The sequence below is a fragment of the Dermacentor silvarum genome, chromosome 10 (genome assembly GCF_013339745.2).
Source record: "Dermacentor silvarum isolate Dsil-2018 chromosome 10, BIME_Dsil_1.4, whole genome shotgun sequence".
Lineage (NCBI taxonomy): Eukaryota > Metazoa > Arthropoda > Arachnida > Ixodida > Ixodidae > Dermacentor > Dermacentor silvarum.
Genome location: NC_051163.1, coordinates 38,955,657 through 38,967,607, shown reverse-complemented (window position 1 = coordinate 38,967,607; position 11,951 = coordinate 38,955,657). Strand labels below are relative to the sequence as shown.

Genomic DNA, 11,951 nt, shown 5'->3' with positions numbered 1-11,951 from the left:
TCGCCACGCAAGGCTACAGGCAAGAGCGGGGGCTGAATCACATAAGGGTTTCGTGCCGCCAAGTTGGCGCTGTATTCGTGGAAGGGAATAGAAAGAAGCGGAATTCGGCGGCCGTGGTGATAGAAGGGCCGTATCGGGGCGCATTTGAATAATGGTGTCCCAAACCACCGTTAATGGGTTCCAGCGAGAGGAGACCAGTCCGCCTCTCCGCAGTTTGCTTACGACCGAATGAGTGACTCTTTGCCACGCATGGTTTGGCACAGATGGAAAGGGCCCGCGAAATGCGCTTCCTTGTGCGCGTCTCAACGAGGACGAAGTTGTAGCAGCAGCTGCAATTTCTTCACATTTTTCTGCGTTTTATTCTTGCGGCTTCGGCAAGAGCCTTTTCTCTAGTCATTACGCTTCGGTATAGGCGCTGGCTAACCCTTTGTGTCTAATGATAAATGGCTGTGATTTCCGAACTGGTCCCACGAGCGTCTAGGAAGAACACATTTCTCAGGACGTCTGTACCCTACGGTTGCCACTGTTATATGACACTCTTCATTCCATGCCTATTTTGTTCAGGTCTCTTCAAGTTCAGGTCACTTTCTAATATTCTAAACCAATTCTGTAGAGCACTTCGCAGGGTGCCGCATAAGTTCACGTCGTGGAACTGCAGCGACGGCCCCTGCGGGCCTCGCAGACCTAGGAAACTCAGAAATAAAGTGCAGCTATGAATGAGCTTGTTCGTCTCTTGCGAGCGATCAAGCCCTTTCGATACACGCGCACGTTTGAATGTGAAGTGTATTTTGTCTTTATTGTCGCAGTAATATCTGTCTGCAGTATACTAACACGCAGTGGCAAGGAGGGGACTTCTGTTTGTGCGACATTCATTTTCAGCAAATGGTTCTCAAGGGAAAGCAGTTCTAACCAAACAAATAAACGGATTTCACGAATAGTATCACTACGCCACGGCTGCCGCAAAGCATGCTGGCAGTATGTAGCATGTGCGGGCTTTACAGCCATGGTAAGAAGTGTGTTGTGTTTGCACCATGACAATCCCCCCTTACCCCTCGAGATCAAGAGGCAGGAAGGTGAGAACAAGGAATTCCAGAACATGAGTGCGGTTGAGCAGACATGCCCCGAGCTTTCCCTTCACAATCGCAGGCGAAATCAGTCCAAACGTATTGTCCTTGCCATCCCCCACAATGTTGCCTTGAAGACGAGTGCAAAAAGAGAGCACCGAGGACTTGTGTTGTCGTGGCACCGACAGGGCCACTGCGTATGCTCTCAAAACGTCGTGAATTGGGTTTGTTGTTAAACACGTAACATGGTGTAGCCAACCTGTCGTGACGACCATCCAGGCTTTGAAGTTGTGACGCTCCCTCCGCAGGCTAGCCACATAGACTACTAAATCCAGAAGATACCTTGGCTGCCCCAGCCATGTGTTCTGAGCAAGAACCAGTCTTGTACAAGTAAGAACACTGTACGCATCGCCCATCGCGCACACGCATGTTTGCACACTAATCTTCAGCGTTACAGAGAGGTTTCTCGGGACACAGCCGATAACGGATCGTGCTCAGCAGAGCACCATAATTCCTGAGTAACGACAGCAAATGCGATGCAACGTGATACTTCCGCAGAGAGTGACGTCATTCTGGTAGACTGCGGATGCTTGTTCACCGGATATATTGTGGAACAGATGGATTGTTGAACTGGCAGAATTCACGGCGAATAACTGTTCGGCCCGTCAGTCCTGTGCAACCATTTGAAATCGTGTGCCCCACGCGAGATGTATTACAAAAATACAGTTTCGCCCGTAACTGAAGCACATATGTGATAGCTGGTCAAATATACAGTCCAACGCCTTTATAACGAAGCGCTTGGGGCCTCCGAAGTCATTCATTATACAGGTAACTTCGTTTCAGAGATCGCGCACTGCCCAGCTCAAAATAGAACCGGGGCAGAATTGTTCCTTCGTTATACGGGTCCTTTCGTTGTAGAGGCGCTAGTTGTGGAGGCACTCGACTGTATTGCGAAGTAAGCCTTAAGCGGCTTCCTGCGGTGTTTGTTGGAGTGAACAAGTCCAAGCGCGCAATCTCCTTTCGAGAAGTAAAAGTGCGATTCGTAATCATTTGACGAAGTTCTGCCACCCGGTTGTTGCTGCTGTTATTGTTGTTGTTGCTGTTGACCAGAATGGTCGTGGCGCATACCCGCATTGGATTGGAAATTAATAGAGCGGTTAAGAGGGACAGATAAAGATGGGGGAATTACTAATCCAGGAGTTTAAACCTAGAAATGAAAATTCTAGGGTGCGGAAAAAGTAAGAAATTTTGAGTTGCCGGTGAACTGGAAAGACTCGGCTTTTCTTGATCCTCTTACCTACGCACCCACTGGTCTCCATTGAAACATGCATTTTGCTTCTTACTGCTCGATTTCTTCGTCATTTCTCAAATTCATATTTGGGCTACACAATTAATAGCGTCAATCTATCCAGGGAAGAAAACAAGACGGCGCCAGCGCCATCTTCTAAACACGAGAAGAAATGGAGTGCTATAGGAGAAGAAGACTAATGAAGACGGTGCAGGCGCACTCAATCATTCTCCTTACACGTAGCAAAAAATTCCAGCCGAGCCCATCTGTCATGTGTCAAGTGCGCGTGACGACGCGAGCATGGTGCGTCGAATCGCAAATAAAAATAAGAAGATGACAACGGCGACGGACTGCGTGACTTTGGCACGAGCGCGCCGAGCATCCCAGCGCAAATAAACGTGACTTCAGCGAGGAGGTGTGCCACTACATTACTCGAATGGTAATAGCATTACCGTCGACAGTTATCGTTGGATGGATTCTGACGTAATTTTAAACCGAAGCTTTATATGGCTAAGCTTAATGAAAAATCACCGCCCGAGCACTGCGTACAGATGGTTAACCAGCGAAGCTGAAACGTGTGGCCCCGATGTTTATGACTGGGTTAATCCCGACGGTTCATTAAACTATTCCTCAAATATTGGTTACGTTTTTCTAGGTATTAATGATGTTACACACACATTCGGCTGCGACGAAGAGAATGACGTCACAAACGGTATATGCCCGCATTCCGCCGTTGTCGCATGCGTTCGATTTCTCGAGTTTGCTCGGCGGAGTGGTTAGCCGCATTCGCCCGCCATATTACCGGTTATGAGTGTTCGAAATTAAATTGCTTCAAAATTAAATCTATCCGTTACGTGAGACAATGAACGGCTCATATCCCCTTAAGCAATGACTCATACCCCCGTAAACGCGGCCTCCCCATTACCACGACAGGAGAGAAGTGAAAGTCTACGCTAGAATGATGAGCGGCAACGCAGCCAGCTACACGTAATAATATCGTCGCCACAATGTTCGGTACGGTTCTGTTACTTAAGTAGGAGGTGAATGGCATCACGAAGGGCTGCTATTTTCCTCGTGGTACAAGCGGCAACATGCGCAGGAAGAGGTCTACATGGGCGGCTACGACTGCCACGTCGTCGTGTGCTAAGGTCATCACGCCAGCAGTACAAAGCAGGTTGAGACGTCGCATCGCGTTTCGGCTTACTTGCTTATTCTTTGTTTTTTCTTCTTATTTTAAAAGCCTCATACTGTGAAACACACCATGCGCCGTGTTATGTTTAAATAATAATATGTCAATGTCTCGCCCGTAAAGTGGAGCACTGATAGCGATATTAACGTATTAGACAACTACTTGAACTCAGGGTCATAGCTTTATAGGCCGTGTGAAATGGAGTAAGCATTCGGTTAATAGTTAAATTGCCAAGCACGGTGTCACGCACGCCCAGGCAAACATGACCATATCTCACTCGATGACCGTGAGCACTCCGTGTCACACCGCTTGCGCGATGGAGACCGGCGGCAGCGGCGAGTGAGCGCTTCGTGATGCATCTCGCTTCACCGCGTTTTCGAATCCTCCAACACTAAGCGCTCGACAAGACAGCGTGCATAACGCCACCAACAGCCGCATTGCCTCGCCCCAAACATTGCACCCGCCGCAGCGCAAACGCGCGCGTGCTGCCCGTGCAATGTTTCTAGCACACACTACCTATGCGCTCAGCTGCGGGTACAGCTGCGCGTAGCCATGGCCGGCTAGAGGAGGAGTCGCTCACTTTCCTCCCTCATCGTGCGCTTCATGACGTGACCTTGAACGCGCATCAAGCCACCATCCTTCTCGGCTCACCTTATCACGCTTTCCCTCGCACCTGCGTTACACGGCACGTGTGGGCTACCTTATCGCACTTGTACTTCATACGAAACATCGATACAATGACTGAAAATTCGCCTCAAGTTTCTATATATTGTAATCGTAGTAAAACTGTTTACGACTGTAGGTGGAATTTAGATTTCTCGCTGAAATGGCAACAAACTTCACTCAAAATTATTTATGGGTTGTATAAAGGGAGTATTTAGGAATTTTACATTTATCAATTTAATAGAGAAGTCGGAGTTGGCCCCTCTTAACCTTACTCTAACAGCCGTGTTCACTGCGAAATTAAAAAAAAATTGAAAGAAAACTTATGGTTTCTTCGGCTCGGCTTTCCGAGCCTAGTCATGTGCGCGGGGGGGGGGGGGGGGGGGGGGGGGGGGGGTGAGGGGGGAGCATGCTGTTGTTTTGCATGTCTCTATCATGATCTTCATGGTAGAGCTGCACCCTTGCGATACCGATTCAAGGTCGCCCTGTGCGCACATCGTCTTTGTTTCCTACTCTCTGGCATCGCGCGGCGCGTTTGATTGAGGCGTCTTATAAGAGACGTCCGGTCATGTATAACTGCCTCCTAAATAAAGCCCGTTCCTCTGGAAGCTCCGAGTGCGGCCCAATGCACGCTTCAGTGGTTCGGACGTCTCCTCTGTTCTTTGCTTTTCGGAGAAAGCCAACCCGAAAATGTATCATACTGAAAAGCAAGAGTATGCTTTATTAATTTACTGATCGGATTTGTACAAAACGTCAGCAAGCGCTCATTCTTATATAATTGATGAACTGGTAAGCAGATCCTTCTGTGAGCACGCACAACGATTATCTTAAACAGTTTAAAAAGTTTACAGGAGGAGGAATAAACTTTTATTACACAACCAGCACTTTATTATGCCCGGGCCTAACTGGATCGCCCAGGTTTGGTCGTCGAAGGCGGAGCTCCACAGAGCCTCACGCAACCTTGACGAGAGGGTCGTGGTGTTAATGTGTTTCTACTGTGCTGGGCACTCCCACACAGAGAGAGAAACCACTTTTATTGAAAACGGCAAGTGTAAGAGGAGTTTTCCCTTAGATGGCGGCCAGGAGCCCTTGGGTCCTAGCGGCATCTTCGGCTTGCCTGATGACTTTCAGTTGGTGCTCGCTGTCTGAGCTGAGCAGCGCGGTCTCCCACTGCTCCGCGTTCGTATATGTGTTGTTTGACCACTCCACTATGTCGGGACAAGCCCAGATTATGTGTCTGAGGTCCGCCCGCTGATTGCAGTCTTTCCATTTATCTGAGTAGAGCTCTGGATAGCAATGAATAAAAGCGATCGGGTTTGGGAAGGTGTTTGTAGTAGGCGCCATGCTTTCACCTGGTGTTTATTTAATGAGGAGTGTGGTGGAGGGTAACGCTGCCTCCCTAATCTGGAGTGTTTGGCGATTTCATTGTAAGTGACCATGCGGTCTTTCTCCACACTCGCGCCCCGCGTTGTTTCTGCTCCTGCTCGGCTCGCTAACTCTGGAGCTAGGATGTGTGCGGTTTCGTTGCCCGGGAGGGAGGAGTGGGCGGGCGTCCATACGACATGAACGTCACGCTCCCCGCGAAAGATACTCATGTTCCTTAGCGCCTCTTTCGAGACCCTTCCCTTAGCGAAGTTATGAAGCGCACTTTTCGAATCAGTGATTATGACGCTGGCCGTTGTGGAGGCGAGCGCCAGCGCCATGGCGGCTTCTTCCGGGATTTCCGATTTTCCTGTTTTAATGGTGCCGCTGGCAAGCGAGTGGCCCGCTTTATTTGAGGCCACCACTGCCATGTGTCGACCATCTGCATATTCCGCCGCGTCTACATAGACCACGTACGCATCGTTTGGAAACTTCTTATGCAGTGCTTTCGCTCTTGCATTCCTCCGCTCTCGGTGTTGTCGGGGTGCATGTTTCTGTGTAATGGGGCTATGATGAAGCGCTCTCTGATTTCTCTTGGGATGTCGTATTTATCCTCGCTTTGTCCAGCGTACCTGATACCGAGGTTGCGCCACTCTTTCGTATTGTGCGATTGTATATGAGTCTCATTGAGCTCGTCTAGCGTGTTGTGCATTCCCAACGCTTCGAACTTCTCGTTAGACGTGGTGATCGGTAGGCCGAGGGCTTGTTTATATGCCTTTTTGATGATGCACTCTACCTTTTGTTTTTCTGCCACGTGTAACTTGAGGTATGGGGTCACATACACTATGCGGCTGACGACGAATGCTTGGATGAGCCGCACTAGGTTGTGTTCCTTCATACCGTAGTTCTTGTTGGCGATTCTTCGAATCAACCTGATGGTTTGCTTGGTGCTGTTATCCAGTACTCTTATTGCTTCTCCGTTATGACTATTTTCAGATATTCGGAGTCCCAGTATTCTAAGGTGTTGTACCTGGGGAATTGGATGACCCCCCACCGAGATTGTGATGCTGGGCCGCTCTTGATTGCGCTTACGTCCTCTGCTTGTAGGTCTGTAGAGTAGTAGCTCCGATTTTTTGGGGAGAACATTTTAGGCCCTTGTTCTCCACGTATCGCTCTACCGTATTGACTGCTTGCTGTAAAATCTCTTCTATGTGGCCATCGCTTCCGCCCGTCACCCATAGGGTGATGTCGTCCGCATACAGACTGTGCTGAAGTCCTTCGATGCGTTCCAGTTCTGTGGGCAGGCCGAGCATCGCCTCGTTAAATAGGAACGGAGGAAAGCACTGAGCCTTGTGGTGTTCCCTTATTGCCTAATTCTATTTCTTCGGATTTCTCGTCCCCGACTGTGATTATGGCTTTACGGTTAGCAAGGAAATCTTTCACGTAGTCGTATGCTCTTTGGCCTATGTCGAGGTTTTGCAAGTTGCTCAATATGCCCTCGTGGGTCACGCTATCAAACGCTTCCTGTAAGTCGAGACCCAGGATGGCTTTTGTATCCAGGGTGTGTGTTTCAGCGTCCATGATTTGGTTCTTTAATTGCAGCATGACGTCTTGCGTCGAGAGTTTTGGTCTAAAGCCGATCATGGAGTGTGGGTGTAGCCCGTGATCGTCCATGTATTTGCCGAGACGCGTTAGAACCACTTTTTCCATTAGCTTTCCGATGCAGGACGTCAATGAGATTGGCCTCAAATTTTCTTTGTGTGGCTTTTTGCCAGGTTTAGGTATCAATTTTATCTGGGCGGTTTTCCATTGCTGGGATATGGTCCCCTTCTCCCAACATTCGTTTATGTACTTTGTGAGAGCGTTGATGGATTCGTCGTCTAAGTTTCGCAGTACTTTACTTGTTACACCGTCGGGACCTGGGGCCGACTTCGGATTGAGTCGTCCGAGTTCGTATCGAATCTCTGCCTCCGTTATGGGGGCGTCGAGGTCGACGTTATCGTTCCCTTGGTACTCTGGTAGTCGTGTCTTTGTTGCATCTCCAACGTATATCTTGCGTAGCTCTCGCAGGAGTTCTGCCTCTGTACCTCCGTGGTTTTGTAGTATCCGTTGCAGGTTTTGTCTTTGGGTTGTTTTTGTGCCTTCTGTGTCGAGGAGGCGTCGGAGTATGTTCCAAGTTTTGCACATTCCGAACTGTCTGTCCATTAGAGTGCACGTGGCTTCCCACTGCTGCTGAGATAGCCGATTCGCATGGTCTTCTATTTCTCTGTCGAGCGCCACGATCCTCTGCCGAGTGCGAGCAGTGGATGAAGAAGCCCGGAGCGATCAAGACCCATCTTCCCACTCAGCTAGTCAAATACAGCACCGAAGCCAAATACATTGCGGTGGTCTGCAACCCGCGTGACGTCATCGTTTCGCTTCATTATCATTGGTGCACATTCTACGGGTACCATTAGAACGGCATCTTCGAGGACACCTTCGAGAATTTGATGAGCGGCTACGCGAACAGCGGCAACTACTTCACTTTTTACAAGGACTGGTATGAGCGAAGCCGGAACCCCAACGTTCTTTTCGTTGTTTACGAGGACCTCAAACGCAACCCCGAGGACGTTATACTGAAGATCGCTCGCTTTATGGGAGAGAAATACGAAGCGAATCTCCTTAAAGACGACCGGAAGAGGCTCGGCGACGTCGTGAAATACACTAGCGTGGACGAAATGAAGTAATACACCAACGACATGATCCGCGATTTCTTTCGCGACAGCTTCGAATTCCAAGGTCCGGAGTTCGAGGGATTCCGGCAATTTCATCGCGGAATTCATTCAGGTGGCGAGGACGCGGCCAACAGCATCAACTACGTCCGGAAGAGAATTGTGGGAGACTGGAAGAACCATTTCTCTCAAAAACACCTCAAACGTCTGAACGCGAAGTTCAGGAGAAAAACCGAAGGCAACGACATCGCCAACCTGTGGCCGGACATGAACTTCCTTCACTGAGACAAATGTAGCACTCTATTTTACGAGGCGCTGACTGCACAGTTTGGTGAGAAGGTTCGGTGAGGCTATAAATCATGGCTCGCTAGCCCCCAGTGTTATTACACTATACGGTCTAGAATCAAACACGTATTCCTTCTGTGGTGGTTGTTCTGCTAGATTGGGTCATTTGTACTTCGACAATACGTGCTATTAAAGACTGACTTCTCATCCAACGTTTGGTGAAAATGTGTCGACACCAGCTTACACGTGTTTTGTATTTTGACCTGCTGCTTCTATGAAGAGCATTGCATACCATCTTATTGTGTAAAACCCATGTCAGCGATCGATCGGAGCGATTATCAAAAAAAAAAAATTAAGTAGAGTCAACTCCAGTAGGCATCTGCGTGATGCGGACCAGTCTTGGCTTGTGTCTTGACTTGAGCGCTGTGTCCTGTCTTTTTCTTTTGCCTTAGCCCGTGTTCCAGTAGTTTGCGCTCCGAATTAGCCATGCTTCCTTATCAACTTGCCAATTTCTCGCTTTTGATCAGGCTTGGTTTGCTAGAGAATGATTCTGATGAATCATTAAGAATAAACAAAGGAACACAAAAAATGCCCACACACACTGAATCGCATGCACACCGGATCAGCAGAAAGAACTCTAATGCATGTCGAAAACATAAATCGAAGAACATTTCACCAAAGGGCCTGTAATGTTTTCGCATTCCCACAAGTAAGCAGTCTTTAGTGTATCTGTCGAATTTTTATTCCTTACAGAACAGGGCAATCTTCGGATATTTCGAATAAAACATACTTCTTTTCGGCATAATAAGGCATCTTAAGACACGTCATTTTGACGCGGATAGCTTTCGCAGTCTTGAGATGTTAGGCGAAGTGGGCGCAGCTCGAAAAATGTTTACCAATAGCGGAGGGCTAATGGCGAAAAGGTGTAGAATCGAAAATAATAATTTTTTTGTTTGGTCGGCCTAATCATGCATAATCAGTGTGTACACATCACATTAGGAGGGAGCTTTCGCGGTTTTAGTGACGTCGTGTAACAGACAAGCGAAGTGGGGGTAGCCCAAAAATTGCTTGACCAATCGTGGAGGGCCAGTGGCACAAATGGAATAGAAACAGATTGGAATAGCTTTACGTTATAGCGGCCCAAATCGCTGCACCAGTTGGTGCGAGTTCGAAAGCTGTGTCCGGCGACGGGCTCGCGTCAAAGGAACACTTAACTCATTATGGAGCTTCGCGTGTGAAACTTCCATAATGAGCCCCCGTACTTAGCTTCTTTCCCCTTACACTCTTACCCGAATAGGCCTCTAGCCATCATTTCAATATATTATTGTCTCTCTCTGTCTTCTTGCAATATCAGGTGATCTTAGCATGCGTATATATAAGGGAGGCAGGGATGTTAACCAGTCAAAAGTCCGGTTGGCTACCCTGCGCTTGGGGAAGGGAGAAGGGGAATGGAAAGAGGGGCGAGTGGCAAAAAAAAATGCACCTGCATGAACCAAACGCTCACTTCATTACACAACATTTGCTCTCTCCTGAGGCAATATCATCATTGTTAAAAGGCATTTATATGTTTTATTCGCTCCTCTACTTGTTCCGGATTCCTTCAGGGCGAGAACGCAGCGTTTTCAAATTGACCATGTCATTTCCATCCTTCGCCCGTTGGCACTCATGCGGAGCGCATGATGACACCTGCCTTTCTTGCCCAGTAGTTACAACACACCTTTAACGAGTCGCTCATATTCATGTGGAACGCCGCTGCGCGCGTTCTCTCTGCATAAATCGTTCATTGGAGCGAACGCGCTCACCGAGAATCCAAACGGCTGGGCAAAGCCTTGTGCTTACTACTTTAATCTTTATCGCCCCCTGGCGACTTCGGCGTACATTTATAGATATTGGCGTGACTGTCGCGTCACTTAGTTGTGTTCAAAATTATCTGTGTTATTTCGTATATATTGAGCCTAACTTAAAGTACGTCGCAGTAAAATAACACTAGCAACCTAGTGCCCCAAGAAAGCTACGTTTGGCGCCATAAAGGGGCTTTATGGCGCCAAGGTTGACGGCGCCATCTCTCGGCTGCTATGAGAATTGATTAGGCGATATTTCTCCGAGGGCTACAAGGCGGCGCTGAATATGCCACAAAAGGAGAGCAGCTTGTGAGCTTTTTTTTTTCCAAATCATTACTCGCAGGCACTGACGCGTTTGAAACGTTTAAGACACACAGCTACCGCGTTCTGTCCAAGTGCAGAGTCCTTTGCATTTCTGAACAAAGGCACAGCAAAGAACATTAGTAATTTAGCTAGCCGTGCTAAATGTTTCTAAAGTTGTATTTTCGTTTATATGGCGGGGAAACGTTCGTCGCTAGCGAGAAAATTCAAAGGAATACTTCGGCTTTTAAAACGATGCAGCACTTTTCACCACACTTTTGCGTATTTGGGCTCTTCTCGTGTAAACAAGTTTCTCAGGAGAGAGAAACTTCACAATTAAGGGAAAGGCAGGAGGTTAATCACGCTGAACCTGATTGGCAACTGTCGCACTGCTTAAAAACTTCCTAAATCAGCCTTTGATTTTTGTTAATGCAATCCAATTTTCATTTATGCACGGATCCTTGCGTTGAGGAGACGCTGCCAAAATTTGTGACGTCACTAGGGAGCCGGGGCCCGAAGAGTCGAGATGGTGTCGCCACCGGCCTTTCGTCCCAGCTTGGTTTCTTGCTTCTCCAAGTCGGTACATTCATTGTGAGACTTAACGTTATTGGTATTGCAAAAGTGCAATTAACGCACCTTATATGCAGCACACACAAAATTAGGTCCACAATTGAAACTCACAAAGTTGAAACACACATACGAACGTAAACACACAAAGTTTCAGTTCTTATAGAAGCAGAGCTTTGTTGTTGACTCGGTCTTTATATACTGCCCATTCCTATGTAGCTGAAACATCGCCGTGCCACTAACGCATTCTCGTCTGTGAATCACCTTACACATTCAAGTGTAATTTGCAGTGTTGTTCTTTTTGATGCTAATGCTACTATACTTGCGACAAATAGAAAATATTTAGTGCGTATAGTATATGAGCTGATCATGTAGAGACGACATGCCCCGTAATTTCCCTCTTTATCTATTTGGAACACTCTAGCACCTTCCAGTGAACGCTGTTCATCACATGGTGCACTTGAACAGCACTGTTTTCATACTCATTATGCGTTTAGTGTTCTTAAGATAGTTCACGATCACGGGTTATGTGACACTCTTCAGTGAAGTTGTACGACGTCGACTTGGGTCCATCGGTTTGTGCCAGTGGCAACGCACCGTCCAGCTGTCGCATTGAAAAAACAAACTCAATAGTATTTAGCTTTGTACGTTTCCAAGCAGGTCACTAGGGGCCAACTAACG

The 11,951-nt window shown here is 47.8% G+C and overlaps 1 pseudogene; it reads left to right on the top strand.

Annotated features, from left to right (window-relative positions):
- The first annotated feature begins 7,853 nt into the window (after positions 1–7,853).
- On the top strand, positions 7,854–8,648 carry LOC119466228 (sulfotransferase 1C2-like; annotated as a pseudogene).
- The last annotated feature ends 3,303 nt before the right edge of the window (positions 8,649–11,951 follow it).